The sequence below is a fragment of the Phodopus roborovskii genome, unplaced genomic scaffold (genome assembly GCF_943737965.1).
Source record: "Phodopus roborovskii unplaced genomic scaffold, PHOROB, whole genome shotgun sequence".
Lineage (NCBI taxonomy): Eukaryota > Metazoa > Chordata > Mammalia > Rodentia > Cricetidae > Phodopus > Phodopus roborovskii.
In genome coordinates, this window is record NW_026126625.1 from 802,872 (window position 1) to 826,657 (window position 23,786).

General features: G+C 39.0%; 1 pseudogene; it reads left to right on the forward strand.

Annotated features, from left to right (window-relative positions):
• The first annotated feature begins 20,733 nt into the window (after nucleotides 1–20,733).
• Nucleotides 20,734–21,256, forward strand: LOC127238114 (AP-3 complex subunit sigma-1-like; annotated as a pseudogene).
• The last annotated feature ends 2,530 nt before the right edge of the window (nucleotides 21,257–23,786 follow it).

Genomic DNA, 23,786 nt, shown 5'->3' on the forward strand with positions numbered 1-23,786 from the left:
AAGAGCAGATTATTCTCTAAAAACATCTATTGTTAGAACAGCTTCTGAAAATTTTGTTATCATTGTTAATTTCTTCCAATCAGAGTGGCTTGTATAAGACTCCTGAATTTCTGGAGTACAATATGAAAAAAAAAAAAAAGTTGTTGCACCAGAAACAGGTGTGAGAAGGCCAGATGTGGTGGTGACCCTTGACCTGATAGGTAGTTGTTGGTGAGGTCGATGGTGGAGTTGGGATTTGGAAGCTAGGGGGAACATTTACCACTGACTAGTTGTTTGGTCTTGGAAATCTGACATTTAACAACCCTGTGTGGTTGTCATCCAAAATCTAGACTAACCCTTGCCAGCATCAGCCTGGATTGTAACCATATTCTTCCAATTTACTGTGACTTGTCTCCTACTAACATACCACCCATATCCTAAAAGCTCAGTCCATATTAGTCATTAGAAACTTTGTGAAAAACTGTTTATTTAGTTATTTAAAACTACTTTGTTGAGAAATGATTGGCAAGTGATAAGCTATGCATGGTTAATGCATACATCTTAATGACTTTGGGGAAAGTATGCAGCTATGGAATATTGCACCTCAGGATTACATAAAAACACCATCTCTAATAGTTCACCTTCACACATTCCCTTTACTACTATTACTATTGTTATTTTTTGTGAATTTTATCCACAACACAGTTTTAATAACTATAGGTATTTCAAGAATTTAAATATTTATATACATGTATATGCATATGTATATAGCCCTCAAAACTTATTTATCTTGCATAAAAATATATATATAAGGTATAATATCATTATGTATACAAACACACACACATATATATATACATATATATCATACATACATATATCTAACAGAGTATATTATACATAATCAGAGTTGGGATTCAGACTCCCATGATTGCAAGGCAAATATTTTACCAATTGAACAACTACTCCACCCCTAAAAATTTATTTTTGTAACCATTACCTCCCCATTTTTTTCAGGACCAAGTAACACTATTCAACTCCCTCTTCTGTGAATTTGGCTCTTCTAGATTTCATATATACATGAAAAGACATGCCTTTCTGAGTCTGTCTTATTTTACTCAGTATAAAGCCCTCCAGGGTATGTATAGATCCATCCATGCAGGCTCAACACATGTAGGTCATTTTAGGAACTCCGTCATTTACCTTCTATTGCAACATATAAAAGAAGTGTTTTGATCTTCAGTGTTCCAGGCAGGGCAACATGGAGTAGATTAAAAGCTGAGACTAAATAAACTGCTAACAGCCATGTCACCCAAAAACACAGTTTTGTGCTTCTCATTGGCATTGTTCCTAGGTTAACATTTTGAGCCTGTTTTTTGAATAAAGGTATGAACAAATCAACCTTCTGATCCTTATATTACCTTATAGTTATTATCAGTGTTGTTCACTAAATATTATCCCACTCGCTGAGAAGGCATAATCCTTTTGAACCTCTTGAGCCTCTAGTGTTTGACTGAGCCATGAACTGTGAATTAAGGTGAAGCTGAGAGATGTGTAAAGATGCTTAACATACAAGTGTTTGGGGGGGGGAGTAGAAGGAAGAGAGGACAGTGATATATAGCACTTTGCAGTTTCTACATTGTGACCATTCCCACCATGGCTGATTTCTAACTACCACCACACCATCAAAAGATGTGGAGTTGCACACATTTAACTGTTTTCAGCCGGTATAAGCTATCTCCAGAACAGTACTGTGTGAGTCACTGTGGCGCCAAAGTACTTAGCTGCAGCCCTGCTCCACCAGAGCTTTCTTTCCCTATGCCATGGCAAATGTTAAAATGTAAGATAGTCTCACTTCCACCAGGCTGGATATCAGTTCAAAGAGCAAGAGTTGCCAGGTTTCCAGTAGTGAGCAGGTCATATGAGTGAGGGATAAATAGTTGTTCAACTTTTTAAAGTCATGAGTATAACACAGGCCAAGCTGACTGACATGTCCAAACTAACATGATTGGAGGCACTGGCAAACTGACTTCTATGATCATGTCTTCTTCATGACTAATGCTAACAAAAATATTTAATTATTCACTCTGCCGCTTACTCTGTGACCAAAATATGGTCTCAACTTTTTAGCACAGCACTTTTTCTTATTGCTGGATTTTTTTTTGTACCACCTCACTATCTCACAACAATCCTTTTTGCTTTTCCACATCTCACCATGCCTCTACCAGAAGCTTGCATAGTAACTAGAATATGGGAAGTTGTGGTGAGACCTTTTGGGTTGTCTCTACTTACCTCAATCAAACAACTCTCATTTCAAATGTAATACTAAACACAAATACACGAATGGGAATCCGGGCAGAAGATGTTCTGGTTACCTCCAGATAAAGATGTGGGATCTACTAATAAGAGAATATGGCTTTTGTCTTTTGAGGTCTGGGTTACCACACTCAGTGTATTTCTCAGTTCCATCCATTTACCTGAGATTATCAATATTTCATTTTTCTTCACAACAGAATAGAATTTCACCATACCTGTACATGTTGATGCATGCCTTTAACTCCGGCACTCAGGAGGCAGAAGCAGGTGAATCTCTCTGGGTTTGAGACCAGACTTGTCTACATACTGAGTTCTGAGATAACCAGGGCTACAGAGAGAAATCTGATCTTCAAACAAACAAAAGTCAGCAACAAAAATTCCATTGTGTATTATATCATGTTTTCATTATTCACTCATATGTTGAAAGGCTCTTAGGTTGTTTACATTTCTGAGCTATTATGAATAGAGCCATGATGAACCTGACCAAATAAGTGTCTGTGGGGTGGATATTGAGTCCTTTGGGCATATAGCAAGGAGTGGTATGCCTGGACAGAAGGGTAGATTTACTTTAGCTTTTTGGAGTGCTACATACTGATTTCCAGAGTGGCTACAACAGTTTGCAATACTAACAACAGTGAATAAATATTCCATTTTCCACACATCCTCACCCACACTTGTTGGCAGTTATTATTATTTGATTTTAATCTGTCTTGATCATTCTTACTGGAGTAAGAAGAAATCACAAAATATTTTTAACTAGTTGTTCCCTGAGTACTAAGACTGTTGAACACTTTAACATATATTTATTAGCTATATATAATTCCTCTTTGGTGAAGTCTCTGTTCAATCAATGACCCAATAATTGGGTCATTTGTCTTCTTAACTATTTGTTTTTGAGATCTTTGTATATTCTGGATATAAATCCTCTACTGAATGTACAACTTACAAAGATTCTCTTCTATTATGTGGGCTTCCTTTTCACTAAGTTGGTTGTTACCTTTCCCTTTTTAACTTTCATGAGGCCCCATTTGTTAATTGCTGTCCTCAATTCATAAGGGAATGGGATCCTATTCAGAAAGCTTTTCCTTGCATGCAACCTCACAGTGTACTGCATATATACATACATACATACATACATACATACATACATACATACATATATATATATATTTGCAGTTTCAATGTTTCATCCTTCACATTGAAGTAATTGACTAATTTCTAGTTTATTTTTGTTTAGGGTGATAGATATGGATCTAAATACCTTCTCCTATATGTGGACATCCAATGTTTTCTCCAGTGTATATTTTTGCCATCTATGTCAACTATGAGATGGTTGTCATTATGTGCACTCATATTGGAGTCTTCTATTTGGTCCCACCAATGTTTGGTTTTGTGCTGGTACCATGCCATTTTGTTACTATTGTTCTTATACAGGAAAGAAGACTGGGATATTGGTGAATGGCAGGGAGAAGGAGCCCTAGAGAGGTGGATTCTATGAAGGAATGAGGAAAACCTGGGGGGAACGATGCTAACTAGAATGGAAGGAGGAGAGAAGAGAAGGCAATGCAGAAGGAGAAGAAGGAAACATGAGTAACATTAAAGATGTTTTATAAAGTGATAGGAAAAATTTTTAAGGTTACTTACACACACACACATATATATATATATATAATTAAATGGAGCTCATCCCAAGAGCCATACACTAACAAAACCCCCAAATGCCAGAGATGCGGGGAGTCTCCCTTGAGTTGTTTGTCAGGGGAATCCAAAAGAATTTCAAAATAGTATAGGGTATTGCTATTTCCCTTGGTTGCCTCTCAGAAATTGAAGGTAAGACCCTACTACACATTTAGGACACAGAACGTGGAGAAATCAAACTGGAACTGACCTTGATGTCTCCTCTCTGAGAAATAGCTTTCACAGTATCTGAAGGTGCCATGCAAGCTGCCAAGGGAGAACAATTGTGTTTCATTAGAGTTTGTATTTCTGTGATAAAATGCCAAGACCAAAGGCAGCTGGAGAGGAGAGGGGTTGTTTCAACTTACACTTCTACATTACAGTCCATCAAGCAGGTAGGAATTCAAGGCAGAAACTTGTACATGTCATGGGGTATTTCTGTGAAAGACCTGACCACATGTTTTGGGGAGAATTATGGTGGCGTTTGAACCATGTGGTATGTGTTATACATGTGTGTTATCTATTTGTGTGTTATACATATATGTATGTGCAATACACATGCATGTGTCCGTGTGTGTGTGTGTGTGGTATGCATGTCTGGTAGGTACGTGTGTGTATTTTAAAGTGTGTGTTATTCAATGTGTGTGGTACCTCTGTGTGTGTGCTATGCATGAGTGTGCAAATACATTTCTCCATGCATGTATGTGTGTAGGCCAGAATTTGACATTAAGTGTATTACTCTGTCTCTCTTCACATTATTGCTTTGAGGCAAGGTTTCTTACTGTACCTGGAGTTCACCAATTGGCTACACTGGTTGGCCAGCAAGTCCACAGGATACACTTTTCTCTGTCCTATGGTATTGGGTTACAAATGAGTAATGTTGCACCCTGGCTTTTATGTGTTCATACGGATACAAACTTGACTCCTTATGCTAATGCAGCAAGCATTTCATCCACTGATTCATCTCTCCACAGTTCAATATGAAACAGTAATCTTGTCTAGGGCTCTTAAATTGTAGACTTTATGTAAAATGTAAACCCCTAAATTATCCTAAATGATAAAGCACAAATTAAATCTGTACACTCTGGCTCCAATGTTCATTCTCTTTAAAAGTCTACATATCTTGACTAATGTGAACACCTACCTGATGTTCATGAAAATTACTCTATCTTATAATGGCCAAGGTACATTTTCTCATATGACATTCCATTTTCCTAGGCAAAGAAATATGTCAGATATTTTAAAATGGATTTTTTTAAAAGGGAAAGCTTCTCATAACTTAAAAATGTTGCCTTGATTTTCTTATGCTTCCATAAGAAACCAATTCTTCACTCTTTAAGATCCTCATTCACTATTGAATACGTCCAACTCAAAAGTGAGCACTCTTTGAAGCCTTTACCATGGCCTCTATATACTGGGTGCTGGAAAATTGTTATGTACCCAGAACACTCTGTAAGGTGTGTGGGCTCCATGAAAGACAAATGTGATGTGAGGTCAGAGTGATATCATACATCAAATTGAACAACCTATTACAATGGTTATAATTTATTATTTTCAATGCCTCATCTATGAAAATAAATCAGGTGGCAAATGTACAGTGTAGCTTGCATAATATACACTATCAAGTGCTTCATTTGATATGTGTCAAAGTGCTTAATAGCTTCCCAAGTGTCTCACACCTGTAATTCCAGCTCTGGGATGCTGCTGCAAGAGGATTGCTATGAGGTTAGGGAAAGGCTGGACTACAGAGTGAAACCCTGTATCACAAAACAGGCAGTAAGGGCCATTCAGGGTTATATAGTAAGACTTTGTGTCAAAAAACAAAACAAAACAAAAACCAGAAATCTAAAAACCACAAAGGAGAAGAGGGAGGGGGAGGAAACATGCAAGGTCTCTCTCTCTCTCTCTCTCTCTCTCTCTCTCTCTCTCTCTCTCTCTCACACACACACACACACACACACACACACACACACGGGGGGGGGGGGGACAAAGGGGCAGAGAGAGAGTTTGAGAGTTTATAGGTATGAGCAAAATAATGAATATAGTAATAATATGAATTTATAATTGTGTCAGAGCTCTAAATTATAAATGTAACATAAAAAGGATACAAAAGGAAAAACCATAGAATCCACATTTAAAAGGAGCCAGTCTCTTTAGACAACTTTGTCTCTATTCTTACTTTTGAACTCTGGAGATTCACTTGGTGAAAAATGTGACCATACTATAGGGAATAAGCAGTAATAACAAGTACAAATTTATTTCTTAAAATAAATATACAACTAAAGACATTGATGATACACACAGAATAGGACTGGGACCATAAAAGACCATGAAATTGAGTGATGCTTTGGCAGCATTACAAATGAGTTCCGATGGCAGATGGGTCTGCTGGTCCATCATAACTCGTGACTTGTACAGATGGCTTTCTAGAAGCAACAAGGTTACTGAAGTGATCTCAGAAGTAACTCACATGGACTCATAAGAGAAGGGAGGGAGAACACATTTTCAGGTAGGTTAGCACAGTAAGAAAAGATGACGATCATACGTATTGATAAGGTTTCGTGAAGCTGCTACTGGAGACAATATTCCAGGACAAACGGAAGAAAGAGGCTGGTGAGATATTGATGAGATATAGTGAAATGTCCTGGGGGGGTTGGGGTTGTAGGAATAAGACTTTCAAAGTAAAATGTCATACAAACTTTTACCTAGAAGAAAGGTAAAACGGGAGAAATCTCTGGAATTAGGATCTGGAGACATAAGGTTGACATTTAGAGCTATTGTATCTTCTGCTGAAAGCTTACATTTATATAATTCTGACAGGGATACCATTTACCTTATCTTGCTGCTAGGCAAGTTAAGTGGGTGGCAATACATAGAAATACCAAGTACTTGCTTGGCAGAGAGAGGCCTCTGTGAGTGTTTCCTCTTGCAGGCCCTCCAAAATTAAAGCACAAGTCCACAGTAATTACTTCAGACTTGTTTCTTGTTGGGATGGTATAAAGGTCAAAAATTCATTAGAAAATCAGTGTGTCAGTATAGACTTATTGAGTAGCTAGAAACACTGTCCCACATCCTGGTGAATGCTTTCCCTCTTAAGCAAGTTACTTGTATCAGATAAGTAAATTTCAAGCATCCTAGAGTGAGGAAATCCTGCAATGACCTGGCCCATGTCAACACCAGGTTAATCACAGGTCCTCCCTTCAATCTTGTTTTGCTGTGTCCCTGAACATTGCCTTTTCTAGATGATCTAGAAAAGGATTTTCTGTGGCAAGGCCCTTTATCCCCAAAGTTTGGACTGAACACTATCCAGCACTGTAATGACCCTGCCAGCAAAATTTCTCTCCCGCCCAACCACTGTAACTCCTCTCCCTGTCCACACAGTGCTGTGGCCCAATTTCTTTCAAAGATCTCAGGAAATGCTTTGTGAGCAAATTAAAAGGAAGTCAAGAATTACAGATCATTATCTATGTACCAAACAGCATATTGCTAATTTCTACTCTGCCTGCAAAGAAAAAGCCCTGGAAAATGATAGCCCAACACTACAGCAGTTGCCAGAGGCATGTGACAATGTGGAGCAAGGAATATGACACAGGTATCAAATGATGGCAATGTGCTAGCAGCCTGGAAAGAAGCTCCTGCCCTGCTGCTGTGACAAACACCATGATCAAAAGCAGCTTATGGGAGGAAAGGTTTCTTTGTCCAGCACTTCCTTGTCTTTATCCATTACTGAGGGAATTCAAAGTGTCTGAAGTGAAGCCATGAAGGAATGTTGCTTGCTTTTTTTGCTAGAAGTTCATGATCAGCTAGCTTCATTATATAAACCTGGACCACCTATCAGGGAGTGGTGTTGGTGTTTTATCTTCCTCACAGTGGCTGTACTTTAAGATACTAGCAGCCCAGGCAGCTACTAGGAGTAGCTTTGGGGGAGAGGGGGATGGCTGGAGAGGGGGGAGCGTTCTATTCCCCCAGACAATGGTTCTGTTGCAGCACCTAGAGGTAACTTTAACTAAATCTCTATTGTTCCAATAAAAATCAAAATTCAAAGGCTAGAGTGAAAACCTGAGAGCTCATAGAGTTAGAGTAGCAACTGGCTAACCTTCTCTCTTAGAAGCCCTTTTCCTTCCCATTGCCCCAAGGCTGTGCTCCTCCTGGCTACTTCCTGTGAACTAGGTGCTAACCCAGCCTCCCTGAGCCCAGGTTAATTTTATTTAATTAATACAAATGTAAAACATCTTTACACAGTTAAACCTATGGAGCATAAGCAAATGTAACACATCTTTGCCTAATTAAACAAATATTCCACAACATGGTGTCACCAGCAGAGGGGTGGAGCCACCAATGTCAATTGTCAACCATGATATCCCACCATAGGCATGTCTAAGGGTCAATATGATCTGTGCAATCCCTCAAATAAGACCTTTCTCAAGTAACACTGGACTATGTCAAGGCTACAGTAAACTAACTAGGACAGCTATCTATCCTCAATTTTTTCATCCATGGAAGGAACACAATTGCCTATCTTACATTTCTAAAAATAAATTAATAAATAATTAAAGGGCACCTTTTAAAGTTTAGAGCAACACTATATAGAATTTTCTGTCACATTGAAATGTTTCCTGTATCTAAATATCCATCATAGTAGCCATTGGTTACACGTGGCTATTGAACATATGGAATGTAGCTGAGACCTTAATTTTAAATGAGATCAGCTAGTATGTTACTAGTGAGCATGGAGAGTGACTTAATCCAATTCCACCTCTTGGTCACAGACTTCCTAAGAGTATCCAGTCTTGTGACCCAGTGTCTGCCTGTCTACCTCTCAGGGATCAAAACACGATAAGCTCCCAAGACTCTATTCCTAGGATAAAGGACTTCTCATTGTCTCAAAATCAGCATTTTCCATTGGAATCCCCTGGTCCCAGTCCTTTCTTCTCAAGTACCCCATAGATTCCACTCCTCAGTTTAATGGGGAGCTTTTCAGAACTTGAAACATTCACTGTCATTGACTGGTCTCCACTCCTGAAAACACATTTTGAAAAAGACATATAGTGGTAAGTCACTGTTTGACATCCAACTTCCAGGTTTTAAATCTCAGTTTTAGCATTCACTAAATACTCAAGGGAGGACAAGCTATTAATCAAAACCTTCCATTATGGTTAGCATCAACTGTGAGACATAAGGGGAGTTGAAGGAATTATATCCACTGGTAGAGCACACAGTCCACTGTAAGCAGCCCAGATATGGATGTACCACTTCTCATGGGTTTCCTCTGGATGCTCTCCCATTTATCAGTGTCCTCTTAAATTACAAGATCTGGAACTGTGAGCAGGTACACACAAGTGCTTCGTAAACTAAAGGGATATAAACCTTTCGCTGTAGAGTTTGGCCCTGTTGCAATGGCCACAGGGCTGCCCCAATGACATCTTTCCTTCTTTATTTTAGACAACTTGGTATTTTGAACTTTTTTGATACCTTGAAAATATTTTGTTTAAGCCTAACATGAAAAGAAGTTTTTACAACCATTTTTAAAGTCAAACTATGGCCATATTTCTCTATCTCTGTTTATGGTCGTTTGTTCCTATTCATTGGGAAAGATAAAGGGAAGGAGACTGCCACAAGACTACATCTTTTGTGTGGAAGAATCTATGCTCGTCCACCAGCCAGGAAGCATTTTACTTACATTTTACATATTAGCATAACTGGGTAAAAATCATCATAGACAATCAAAAATTAAACAATGCAACAAAACCAATAACTTTATGTAGTAAGTAATGATCAAAACCAAGTGCTATATATCATGAGACTTGCTCCTGGGATCTCAAATGATTACTCACTGGACTCACTGTGCAAGCAGCACCCTATAAAACCCATAAAACATTAAAGCATTAAGTTTTCCTTTGGTAAGTTTACCCTACTCCCAGGATTGAGAGACTTAATCATTTCATGATCATCATTATCAAAAGGAGAGTTCACTTAGTGCTTGCAGAGATGTTTACCTTACACTGGATGCTTTCCTTAGTGTTGGCTTTTGCTTCTTCACTATTGATAAGAAATTAGACTCAGGATTACCAAGGTGTCTGAAGGACCAGAAAGACATCAGAGAGATAATTTAGATCAAGGAAAAAAAGTTAGAGGATCTAGAGTTCCTACTTCTAGTTGGTAGGTAAGTTGATTTAAGCCAAGAGTCACTGAAGTACTTTAGCATTTTTAAAAGATTTATTTATTTATTATATATACAGCATTCTGTCTGCATGTATCCCTGCAGGGTAGAAGACGGAACCAGATCTCATTATGGATGGTTGTGAGCCACCATGTGGTTGCTGGGAATTGAACTCAGGACCTCTGGAAGAGTATCCAGTGCTCTTAAACTCTGAGCCATCTCTCCAGCTTCACTTTAACATTTTTGTAAGCAAGTTAAAATACATTTTTACGTTGAATGCTTGACTGTGTGGATCATGAATAAAACTGTATTTGATAACACTTAGCAAGTGCTGTACTTGCTATGGGAACTTTGAAAGCCAGTAATTTCATAGTAACTGTGGTATTATGTAGGATAAGATGTCTGTCAGTGCAACTTTTTTTTTCCATTTAACATTGCCTTGTGTCTAAGGAGGACAGCTGTGTGGTGTATGTTAAGCAGAGTCTGCTCTTCGTGTCTCAAAAATTCTGGTTTGCATTTCTGTGAACTGCTAGCACAAAGTATAATGTTTTCAAGCTCCCATTAATCAGTCCTTAATCTCTTCCAGGACCTCTCCTGGGTTATATGAACTCTACCTCCCCTTTCTGATGTTTGCAAAATGATGGCAATATTAATTTTTCAAAATAAAGATCACCCTAATATCTAAACACTAATACAACTTTTTCAGATTGGGATATACTTTCCTAGTGTATTCATCAATCCAGATTTATTATGGCAGCAAAATTTAGTTCAAAATTTAATATTTTTAAGCAGGTGTTGTCTCATACAAATGCCTATTTCTAATGTAGTGCTAGAATGTACATTTAATATTTTATTCTGTCTGAACACAAATGCTAATATCATCCATCTACCATTGAATAGTTTTTAGTTTCTCTATTACAATGAATGTAAAATGAAGACTTCTGTGGAAGGATATTTATTTAGATATCATCACAAGGTTAATAGGTAATAGGCACTAATAGTAGGTAATATTAAGAAGTTGATGTGTGAAAGGTTCTTTCAATCCCTTCTGGTGAGCTGCTTTTGTTGTTTTTGTTTTATGAAGCAGGGTCTCACTATGTATCCCTGGCTGGCTTAGAACTCACATGTGCCACTCTGTTGGAAGCTTTATTTACCCTGAAAACAACAGATGATTTTTTTATTTAAAAATTTATTTTTATTTTACATACCAACCTCCCCACCTCACACCCTTCCTACCCACCCCTGTCCACTCCTGAGAGGGGGTAAGGCCTTCCTTGGGAAGACAACAAAGTCTGACATATCAAGCTGAGGCAGGACCAAGCCCCTCCTCCTTGTATCAAGGCTGAACAAGATATCCAACCATAGGGAATGGGCTCCACAAAGCCAGTTCATGCACCTGGGATATATCCTGGTGCCACTGCCAGCCCTCCCCAACAGATCACATCACATAACTCACCCACATTCAGAGGACCTTATTCAGTCCTATGAAAGTTCTCCAGTCGCCAGTCCAGAGTCAGTGAGCTCCCACCAGCTCAGGTCAGCTATCTCTGGTTTTTCCCATCATGCTCTTGACCCCCATTCATATGATCCCTCCTCCTTCTTTCAAGTAAATTCCAGGAACTCTCGGTGCTTGGCTGTGGGTCACTGCATCTGCTTCCATCAGTTACTAGATGTAGGTTCTATGTTGGCAATTAGGGTAGTCACTAATCTGATTAAAGGGACAGGTCCTCTCTTCTAGGTGTCTTAGCTGGGGTCACCCTTGTAAATAAATGTGCTATATTTACACAATGGAGTATTACTCAGCTGTAAAAAAAAATTAAAACCAAATAACATAAAAAGAAACTTCTTGAAATTTGCAAGCAAATGGATGGATGGATGGAACAAGAAAAAAATAAAAAACATAAAAACAAAAACAAAAAACATCCTCAGTAAGGTAACCCAGACTCAGAAAGTCAAACACTGTATGTGTTCACTAATAAGTGGATATTAGATGTAAAGTAAAGTAAAACCAGACTACAATCTAGAGAAGCTAGGTGAAAAGGGGGACCATGAGAGGCATACACATGGAGGGCCCCAGGAAGGGAAAAGAATTAAGATCTCTTGGGTAAACTGGGAGGGGGTGGTAAAAGGAAGGGGATAATGGATGGGAACTGAGGGATGAAGAAGTCCCAGATGGGAGAAGAACAGAGGGGGAGAGCAATGGAAGAGATATCTTGATAGAGAGAGCCATTATGGGGTTAGGAAGAAACTTGTGCTAGAGAAATTCTCAGATGAATTTTGCAAGCGCTGAAATGCAGAGCCCAACAGCCCTGGAAAGCCCAGGTCATACTGCATTGATAGCACAGAGCTGGGATTCCTTGCTCATTTCTCTCTCTCTCTCTCTCTCTCTCTCTCTCTCTCTCTCTCTCTCTCTCTCTCTCTGTCTGTCTGTCTGTCTCTGTCTTACTTAAAAGTGTTTTTAAAAACCAATTACAGTTCCCCCTCGCTCTCCTTCTCCCCACCTTCCCCCAACCCAACCCCCCATCCATTCCTCAGTCTCAGCAAAGTGTATCTTCACACATGCACTTATGAAAAGTGGGAAAACACAAAAGTACCATTAGAGAACGAACATATTTATATAGAAAAGAAATTCATACCAAGGCACCTAGTATGAAAGCCACCAGGCTGCTCTTTCTTAGAAATGCTGCAGGAGAGTAATAGCCTGCAGGATTTACTTCCTAATGTATAATCAAATTTCCTCTCTACATGAGCATCTTATACAATTTATTTGTTATCAAAACTTGAATAAGAAAGGGAATTGAGTCAATGGAGATAATTTTTCTTTGTACTTTTGGGTTCCAGCCTGGAAATGCAACACAAATTCTTTCATAAATAGCAAGAGTAAAGGTATTTGCATACCTGTAACAGAACAGCTATACAATCCAGATATCACAAGCAATTGTGCTTGGATCTGGCAGAGCTTATGTATGGCAGAGTGACCTTTCTTTTTCTATCCTTAGCACTACAGTTTGTGCAGGGTTTGTCTCACTCTTCCTATCTTTATTACTGGATGAACAAAGCTCAAGGCACTTAAACTTATCACTCGCCAAACATGTTTCCACCAGCCTGAGCTACTGGTTCCAAATGCTGATTATCATGTTACCAGTCCAGCTGTCAAGAAGTTCAAATCAACAAAAACCCACAGGGAGAAGTAATGAATGCATTAAAATGTTTTCATGTCTTCCAATGGGATAATTATGAAGGAGAGAGGAGTGGAGAGGAAAGGGGAAGGAGGAGAGAGACAGAGAATGGGGAGAGGGAGTAAAGGGATAGAAGGAGAAGGGAGGGAAGAAGGGAGGAGGGAAGGAGACCAAGGGAAGGGAAAGGAAAACTGTTCATTTGCCTTGATTGCCTGAAGTAAACACTGCAGACAGATGGCTTAACCAAAATTAATGTATTCCCTCACATGTTTGGAGGCTGCAAGTTCAAGATCCTGGGGTCAACAGACCTGGTCCATCTGAGGCAGGCAAAGGTCTGATTTCTGGCATCTGTCCCTTGTCTGACTGTGGCTGTGCTGAGTTCCCTCTCTAGGTATCACAGATTTCTTTCCTGTGACCAGAACCCACTTTAAGGAACCATTTCCCCCTATTTAGAGGCTTGGCTCTATGCACATGTATATGATGAGGTCCTTGGGCTTAGGATCTGGGCACAGGAGTCTGAAGGAGATAAGCTCAATAAAGCCCTCCCTCCTGCTCTCATTAAATCACAGAGATGGTTAGGGAACTTTCAAATAATAAATAAAAATCATCAAATCCAATCCAGAGTGAATCACTGTCGATATTTTGACATGATTTTCTTCTCTTTCATTCTTCTGGTAATGTATAGTTTTGTTTCCCTTACATGATTGAAATCATACCATGTATATAATCTTGATCTGGCTTTTGGGACATATGTCAGCTTGGACTCTTTATTTCATGTGTGTTATATTCACATTTAATTTTTTAAAGAGCATAGAGTCATTTTTATTTTCTAATTTAATAGCATTCATTAATATAGCAGACACAATTATTTTATATTGAGTAATTACTCTTCCATAGCTTAAAATAGTTCATTTGTTCAAGTTTCACTATTATATTTTTCAACACAAATTTTGATAGTTTTCAAAGATGAAATTGTGATATTCACCATTTGTACTGTTTTACATTTTCCTAAATTTGTTTCTTTAGTTTTAATTAAATTCTTTTGATTTTCCTTGAAGTAATTATCAATTTGAAATTCTAACAATTTACAAAATAGTAATTTTCTTTCTTTTAAAACATTTTTTTAAAGATGTATGTGTTTGTCTGAGAATGTGTGTATTACATGTATACAGGAGCCCATGGAAGCCAGAAAAGTATGTTGAATACCCTGGAGCTGGAGTTACAAGTGGTTGTGAGCAGCCCTGTGGGTGCTGGGAATTGAGCCCTAAGCTGTTCGCAAGAGTAGCAAGTGCCCTTACCCACGGAACAATTATCTCCAGCCCACAAGTTATTATGCTCCTAAAGAAATTTATTTTTGGTTCTACATTGTCAACTACTGATACATTTTCTACTGAAATTCAGTTATATTTTATTAAAATGTTAGAGATATTGTTTCTCTGTTACTTGTGCTCCTTTCTACCTCATCCTCTTGAGATGCTGGGCTAGAGAGGGATGTCATTATGTCCTACTTTGAAGTGTTTCATTGTTACTAAATAGTTTGTCCATATGAGCTTAACAATAAAGTCCTGAAGCAATGGGATTGTCCCTTCTACCTTTGAGATCCTCTGAGCTAGATTTTAGAAAAGAATCCAGTGACAGACTCATGTATTAGGTGACCCTACACAGTTGTGCAAGTTGTAACCCACGACAGGAAACTCTATGTGGACGAGGTTTTATGGATAGAATCCCCCACTTGCCAGAAACTTTGGAAGCCTTAAAAAATAGGGTTCATGCTTCTTTGTTTTAGTAATCTCGGTCCCAGAATTTATCTGAAGAAAAATGGCTCAATTGAAAAAAGAAAATAATATATTTTAATGTTGGCAGTCATAGGCAGAAATTATGCTAAGTTTCATAAACTTAAATATTTTATACATTAGATAGATGAATTTTCTACCCTTGCTAATAACAATGCTTGTTTGTGTAGTGATCGTGTGTGTGTGTGTGCGTGTGTGTGTGTGTGTGAGAGAGAGAGAGAGACAGAGCCAGAGACAGAGACAGAGAGGGGGAAGGGGAAAGAGATCATGTTCTTGTAGGTACTAGTGCACATGTGTGTATGCATGGGTACATGCAGTCCTATGTGTGCACGTACCTGTAGAGGTGATGGGAGATGTCATTCTGTATATGTTTCTCATACTGGTTTAATGAATAAAGCACTTTTGGCCAATAGGAAAGCAAGATAGGCGGGACTAGGAGACAAGGAGGAAAGAAGAAGTAGGAAGGAGGAGTCAGCATGGAGAGACTGGAGAGAACAGAACGCCATTCCTCTGCTCTCGGTAAAACCACGTGGAAATACATGGAAATGGGTTAATACTTAAGACAGAGCTAGCCGATAAGAAACAAGTAACTGGCCAACAGCATAATATCAAACACAGAGTCTCTGTGCATTATTTGGGGCTGGCACAGTGGCCGGACAAGACTGGCAGCGGGAAGAAAAAACCATACTCCTTACATATGGTGCCCACGTGGCTAATAAGAACTTCCACTTAAAATTTAACAAAAGCTTAAAAAAGAGTTTAAAAACAAAAGAACAGAGACAAGCAAGGTTTCTTGGTAGCAGCATTTTTCTCGGTTGGACTCTGACTTGCAAGACAAGCAGATTGCTCTGCTCCTTTAAGGGAAGATTCCTGACTCAGCATAAGCTGCAAAAAACTGCAAGGCTTTTAAGAAGCACTGCTAACAATTTCTTGGTGTGTACGAGAGCTTGTAATGGCAGTAACCACATCTCCAAGCAGGCAGCATGCAGACCAAGGCAGTGACCACAGCTCTCAGTGCTGGCTGTACAATAGCCTCTGCCATCTTTGATAAACTGCGGCTGACACAGCTATGACTTTTATTTTAGAAATGTTGTTGTTTAACAGATAAAGACTCGTGGCCAGACAAAGATAAACATTTATAGTAAAGACAGATTCATATTAAGAAAACCTCTAAAGGTTTACAGTGTGTTCTAAAATATATGTAGGCTTGAGAGAGAAAAAGAAAATGGTTTAAAAAAGACAAAGAGGAACTGGGTGTGGTGGCACACGCCTTTAATCCCAGCACTCAGGAGACAGAGGCAAGCAGATCTCTGTGATTTCCAAGTAAACCTGGTATGCAGAGTGAATTCCAGAACAGATAAAAGTTACACAGTGAAACCCTGTCTCAAAAAAATAAAAAAAATACGAGTAAAAGAAACAGTAATAAAAAGGCCACATAAAGATGGAGAGAATCTGCATACTGTACGGCATTATATTGTCTTTGTATTGTTTGACTGCTGAGAAAATAACTGTTAAAACAAATGCTACTGGATTAATTATATATATATATATATAAAATTATATTATATATATAAAATTATATATATATATATACATATATATATATATATATATGTATATATATATATATAATGATTTGACTCCAAAAATTAAGTCTAAGGACAAGTTACTGGGGAAAAGGATTTCTATTTTTGTTTCCACAGAAAATAAAAAGCTGTGGATTCCTTCCAGACTAATGTGGTTTGATCAAGCCAGACTCCCTGAAACAGAGTCGCTGGTGATCCAACATTCAAAACATCTTGGACAAAGCAGCCTTGCAGACTACAGCCAGGATTTCTGCATCTTCTTAGAATCCCCCATGACAGCACCCCCTATCAGCAGGAAGTAGTTTAGAAAGAACTACGCCCAAATTCCCAAATATTGTTTATAAATGTTTGTTTTCATTTAAATTGACTTGGTTTTAAATGGTTAATGATCACAGCCAATTCTTTTTAAAGGTAAAAAGGAGATTATGGTATAGATATGAATATTTTGTTTTGGAATGGATTTTCATTTATTGATACAATTTAAGGTCAATCTTATGATGTGTATATTTCTCCTTTTGTTTAGGTATTGTGTTTATATAGCTCATTTAGAAATGTAATGTATAATTCAATACAGATTATAGATAGTACCTATGATAGTCATATATTATAGTTAAGTTAGTTAAGATTTCTATATATACAGACATGTATTTGAGATGGATAGGAATTCTTCAAACCTTTCAAAGACCTACAGAATATGGCATTTAAAATGGCTTAGGGTTTTTCTTGACAGTAAGACGTAATTGCTCCTAGCAACACCACCTGTGTCAGAAAGGAAGATGGACATTGAAGAAACTTGTTATGGAGTTTACTTCCAATATGGCAAGACTAGCCATTTGGACAAGATACTGCTCTTGTTTGGACTGTTTGACGTTATGCTGTATAAACTGGACATTCAGGACCCACAGAAAAGTGACTGCTGATTCAAGATGGACATTGCTACAGAGTTCCTGCTTCATGGAAGACTCTGCCAGACAGTCTGCAGGACATAGAGAAAAATGACTGATAAACTGCCAATACAAGAAGACAGTTTAAAGTTTCCTACTTTGCTGAAGAGTCTGCTAGACACTATGGCCTATGGGCTGAAAATGGAAGATTACAGAACTTCCACTGACTTGCCAGGCAGTGAGTTGTCTCTGTCATTTCTAGAGTTTATATATTATCCTTCTGTGGTCTTTGAGGGAGTTGAAGACAGATAGTTATGGTTATAGTTTTCCTTACTATTAAAGATAAGTTACTTAGACTTTAGACACAAAGATAGGATAGATGATGGAATATTTTCTTCAAATCTTGCTAAATGTTAATGGACTAAATAGTGTTAACTGCGATTCTTATTTGATAACTGTTATGTGATATATTTTGCTATGTTAAGGTTAAAACCCTTTTTTTTTTATTTAGACAGAAAAGAGGAGATTATGGGAGATGTCATTCTGTATATGTTTCTCATACTGGTTAATGAATAAAGCACTTTTGGCCAATAGGAAAGCAAGATAGGCGGGACTAGGAGACAAGAAGGAAAGAGAAAGTAGGAAGGAGGAGTCAAGATGGAGAGTCTGGAGAGAACAGAACCGCCATTCCTCTGCTCTCGGTAAGACCACATGAAAATACATAGAAATGGGTTAATACTTAAGACAGAGCTAGCCGATAAGAAACAAGTAACTGGCCAACAGCATAATATCAAACACAGAGTCTCTGTGCATTATTTGGGGTTGGTGCAGCAGGACAAGACTGGCAGCGGGAGGAAAAAACCTTACTCCTTACATAGAGGTTTGAGGAAAGTCAGGAGTCTTTCCTCAGATGACTTCTACTTTTTATTTCAGACAGTCTCTCATGTGTTTGGAAAGTCACCAAATGGATTAGGTTTGCTGGTAACTGAGCTCCAGGAATCTTATCTTTCTGTTACTGCTCCCAAACTCAACATTGCTGGGATCACAAGCATCTGGGATTTTTAGGTGAGTTATGGGATTCTCAGTTCAAAACTGGTGTTGTATGCTCTGGTAGCTCAGTCTGTAAATGACACCTGTTTTTGAAAAAAAAAAACAGAGCAATTGTATGTGGTATATTCTTAAACCAAGAAATACAAATCATTCTATCCACCTGATTCTAGCTTTGTGTATCAATATTTACTCACATGGGGAAAAAACTGGAAACAGAAATTACAACAAATTCTTTTGTAAAAATCATTCTCAAATTTTGTGGTTACATATGATATTTTTTTCTTGATACAACCAAAAGAAACGAATTAGGGCTCTAAGAAAATTGGCAGTTGGTGCTTTTAAAAGTCAGAACATTATTGTTTTTGAATGAAAGGTACTTCTTAAAAAGGGCACTGAAAGCCTTAAGTTCCCTACCCAGACTTGCTATGGAGTGATTGATTGTGTTCTTTTTCACACTTTGATGCAGTCGCTGCCTGTAACTCTGCACCCTTTCACCATTAGAATTTTCCACACCCACTCCCAGAGGGCTGCTGAACCATTTGACCATAATCAGCCAGCGCATGCCAAGCAGTTTCTTCCCTTGCAGACAATGGGGATTCTCCAGAAGGCTGATTTCCATACAGGGAGATGGAAATTGGTAGCAGGTGGTTTTCAGTCACTCAGACAGCCACCTCAATTGAGCTGACTCCACGTTCTAAAGCTCACAGGGCTGCGGGTGGGGGATGACTCAGTTTTCTTCCCTATATGAGGACTTGCCCTTTTGAAGAACTTCCCTCTAAAGCTCACCTAATGTGTGATAAAGCCATTGGCTGCCTCAGACAGCAGATAGAGCGTTAGAAAGTGTAATTGGATTATTCAGTCTCACCTGGAAGTTGTTTGCAGCTGTGCTTATCCCAGGAAGCCAGGTTATAGGGATGCTATGTGTGGATCTAATAAAATACAGGATTTTCCCGGTAATATCAGGGGAGATTGCCCCTTTCTGATCCCAAGACTGGCATTTATAAATGCCAGGCTCTTGAAAAGAAAAGAGAACATAGTATAAACAGAGAATGTAAAAAGGAAAACATGCAATTCCTTATTATGACGTTGACCTTGAACAACCGCTTCTAGTAGTGACAGGGAACAGGTGAGCCCTCCATCAAGGACTTGTCTGACTGAAGAAGCACAAGCATTTGATCCTAGGCTAACATCTCCAGAACATCAGCACGCAACACATGATAAAAGATAGACACGATTTCTCAGCTTCAGACAAATCTCAAAGCCTGTTATTTAGAACTGACTGGCTGCTCTATAGATATGGCTTTCAGAGTGAATTCAAAAAGCAAGCATTTGAAGGAATAATTAGGTTTTACAATAATTAGATTTACAAGTTTGAGATAGTCTGGTGCCTCACGTGACCTTTGAGTTCTCTTTTATGGTTTTCATTAATTTTATACTTTATTACCAAAATGGAGACATTTAACCAAATACAATCTAAAGGCTAGGGATTGCTTTTTATGGTTAAAAAGTTTCACTAAATCTATGTGAATACTATATTCAGAAATTTCTGGAAGCTTTGACTCCTGTGTCTTTCTTACATTTCACAGTCCTGCATCTAGTCTTACTCCTTTCCAGGGAAAGCCAGAGACACCTCAGAATGAGAGGGGACCGGTAATGACAGAGCTGCTCTTTGGACTATAATACCTGGATCTGAGGACCCATTGGGCAGAGGGGTAGGGGAGAGGCGGGGGAGGGGTGAGGAGGGGTGAGGAGGGGTGAGGGGGATGTTACAGTCAAGAGTTTAGACTCACAGAAATACACACACACACACACACCTTGAATGGTCGAAGAAAATGCAAGGTAGCTGTAGGAAAGATCTGAAGACCAAGTCTGGGGAGAAGATTCACAAGCAAAACTGCCATGCCCCGAGAAACTACACCATGGGTCCTATTGCAGCTTGCCTGTGCCAGAGAAAGTTCAAAGCGTGAACAGCAAGAAAAGACCTTTTGGGCGCATGCAGGAGGGGGCGGATGGGGAAGCCATGGCTGCAAGCTCCCAGAGGCAAGGCTCGTGAGCCTGCCCCCGCCAGGGCCCTGGCCCCAGCACCCACCCTGTCTGCCTGGCCCAGCCATGATCAAGGCCATCCTCATCTTCAACAACCACAGGAAGCCGCAGCTCTCCAAGTTCTACCAGCACTATAGTGAAGATACACAACAGGAAATCATTAGGGAGAATGTTTGTAATTTCCTAGAAGGAGGACTATTAATCAGAGGATCTGAAAACAAACTGATTTATAGACATTATGCAACACTATATTTTGTCTTCTGTGTGGATTCCTCAGAAAGTGAACTTGGCATTTTTAGATCTAATTCAAGTATTTGTGGAAACATTAGATAAATGTTTTGAAAACGACAAGTAGACAAGGTTCATAATATTCTTGCAGAAATGGTGATGGGGGAATGGTATTAGAGACCAACATGAATGAGATTGTTATACAAATTGATGCATAAAATAAACTGGAGATATCCGAGGCTAGCTTAGCAGGTGCTCCAGCCCATGCTGTATCAGCTGTAAAGAATATGAATCTTCTTGGATCCCAAGAAATATTAACATTGGTGACATCAGTATAAAAGTACCAAACCTGCCCTTTTAAGTAAAATGGTAAAAAGGCCACTCCCAGGTAAAATCCAGAGGGAAAGTCATCTAAGTTTACCATTCAGTGTTTACCAAAAAGAGAGGAGGAACGTCTTAACTTTGCTCTTGGATTTAAATCAAGGTACTGTATAGAAGCTGCATCAAATCAGTATGGAAGTTCAATGTTGCTTTTCTCAGTGATTTTAAAGATATTGAGTAGTTCCAGTGTATTTTTCTTTTCTTTTCTTTTTCTTTTTCTAAATTGCATTCCTATGCATGCCTATATATATTGGCTATCACAATATTTCCTTTTTAAATTTATTTTATTTTATTATTTTTTTATTTTACATGTCGATCCCACTTCCTTCTCCCTCCCTTCCTCCCTCTTACCTTCTTTCCCCCCTCACATGCACCCTGACCACCCTCCCCTCCCATCCCCCCACCCCAATTCCACATGTAGGGCAATGCCATCCAGGCTGGGTCATGTAAATCTGTCAAGTCACTTGAAGTAGGGACTAGGACTTCTCTCCTGTCTCTAGGTTAAGGGAATGTCCCTCCATGGGGGATATGTCTGCAAAGTCCTTTTGTGTACCAGGAATACATTCAGCTTCCCCTGTCTGAGGTTCCTTAGACTTCTCTGTCCTTCTAGTTGAGACCCATATACAGGGAGGCCTGAGTCAGTCCCATGCTGGATTCCCAGTTATCAGTTTGGTGAACCCATTAGCTCCTCCTTGTTCAGGTAAGCTGTCTCTATGTGTTTCTGAAACCTGGTCTTGTCCTCTCTCTCTCTGCATCTGGATTCTAGTTAGATTCAGTATTTAGGTATGGGTGTTTGCTTCTGTTTCCAACTAGATGAGGGCTCCATGATGGTGGATAAGTTAGTTGTTGATCTCACTATCAGGGAAGGGCATTTATGGTAGCCTTTCCACGGTTGCTCAAATTGTTCGTTGGCAGCAGTCTTGTAGGTCTCTAGACCTTTCTTTAGGTTCAGTTTTCTCTTCAAACCAATAATGACTCCCTCTTTTATGTCTCTCTCTCTCTCTCTCTCTCTCTCTCTCTCTCTCTCTCTCTCTCCTCTCTCTCTCTCCTGTCTTCTATTCCTACCCTGACTCAATCTTCCTAGTTGCACGTGCTTTCTTCTCTTCTTCTTCTCTTTCTCCTAGTTCTCTCTCCATTCACTGCCCCCCCACTTCCCCTGTGCTCTGTCCCTTCCCCCCCTTTTGTGAGGGACCTTATATGAATCTCTTAGAATACACTTTGTATCCTAGTTCCTCTGGTGGTGTGAATTATAGGCTGGTGATCCTTTGCTCTAGGTCTAAAATCTGTATATGAGTGAGTACTTACCATGTTCCTCTTTTTGTGACTGGGTTACATCATTCAGGATGGTTTCTTCAAGTTCCATCCACTTGCCTGTGAATTTCTAGATTCCATTATTTCTTTCTGCAGAGTAGTATTCCATTGTGTAGATTGCCACATCTTCTTTATCCACTCTTCAGTTGAGGGGCATCTAAGTTGCTTCCAGGTTCTTGCTATTACAAATAATGCTGCTATGAACATATTTGAGCACATGTCTTTGTTGCATGGATATGGATCATTTGGGTATATGCCTTAGAGGGAGATTGCCAGGTCCTGTGATAAACTAATTCCCATTTTCCTGAGGAACCGCCATACTGATCTCCAAAATGGTTGTATGAGTTTGCACTCCCACCAGCAGTGGAAGAGTGTTCTCCTTTCTCCATATCCTCTCCAGCATAAGTTGTCATTGGTGGTTCTAATTTTAGCCATTCGGGCAGGTGTAAGATGGTATCTCAAAGTTGTTTTGGTTTGCATTTCCCTGATAGCTAAGGATGTTGAGCACTTTAAGTGTTTTTCAGCCTTTTTGATTTCCTCTGAGAATTCTTTCTTCAGTTCTGTACCCCATTTTTTAATAGGGTAATTTGGTGTTTTGTTGGCTAGTTTCTTGAGTTCTTTGTATATTTTGGAGATCAGTCCTCTGTCAGATGTAGGATTGGTAAAAATCTTTTCCCAGTCTGTGGGCTGCCATTTGGTCTTGTCCACTGGGTCCTTTGCCTTACAGAAGCTTCTAAGTTTGAGGAGGTCCCATTTATTAATTGTTGATCTCAGTGTCTGTGCTTCTGGAGTTATGATCAGGAAGCAGTCTCCTATACCAATTTGTTCAAGGGTACCTCCTACTATCTCTTCTAAGAGGTTCAGTGAGGCTGGATCCATTTGGACTTGAGTTTTGTCACAATTGTTATTTAAAGAACCAACTATGTATTGATGAAAACATGACCTTTTACTTAGTTTAAAGAAACTCCAAGGTAACTGGACTTCTAAAGTACCTTTCTGTTTTGCTTGGTATCATATATATATTACAATCTTCTGACTCAACAAAGTAAATAAAAGTATATTTTATCACTGTTAAAAAAAAAGATCTTTTGGATTGTTGTAAAAAACTAATCTATGAATATGCAGATACTTATTCCCATAGCTTGTAAGTCATGGGTAACTAATGAAATACGGCAGAAATAATGACTCCTAAAGCCTGA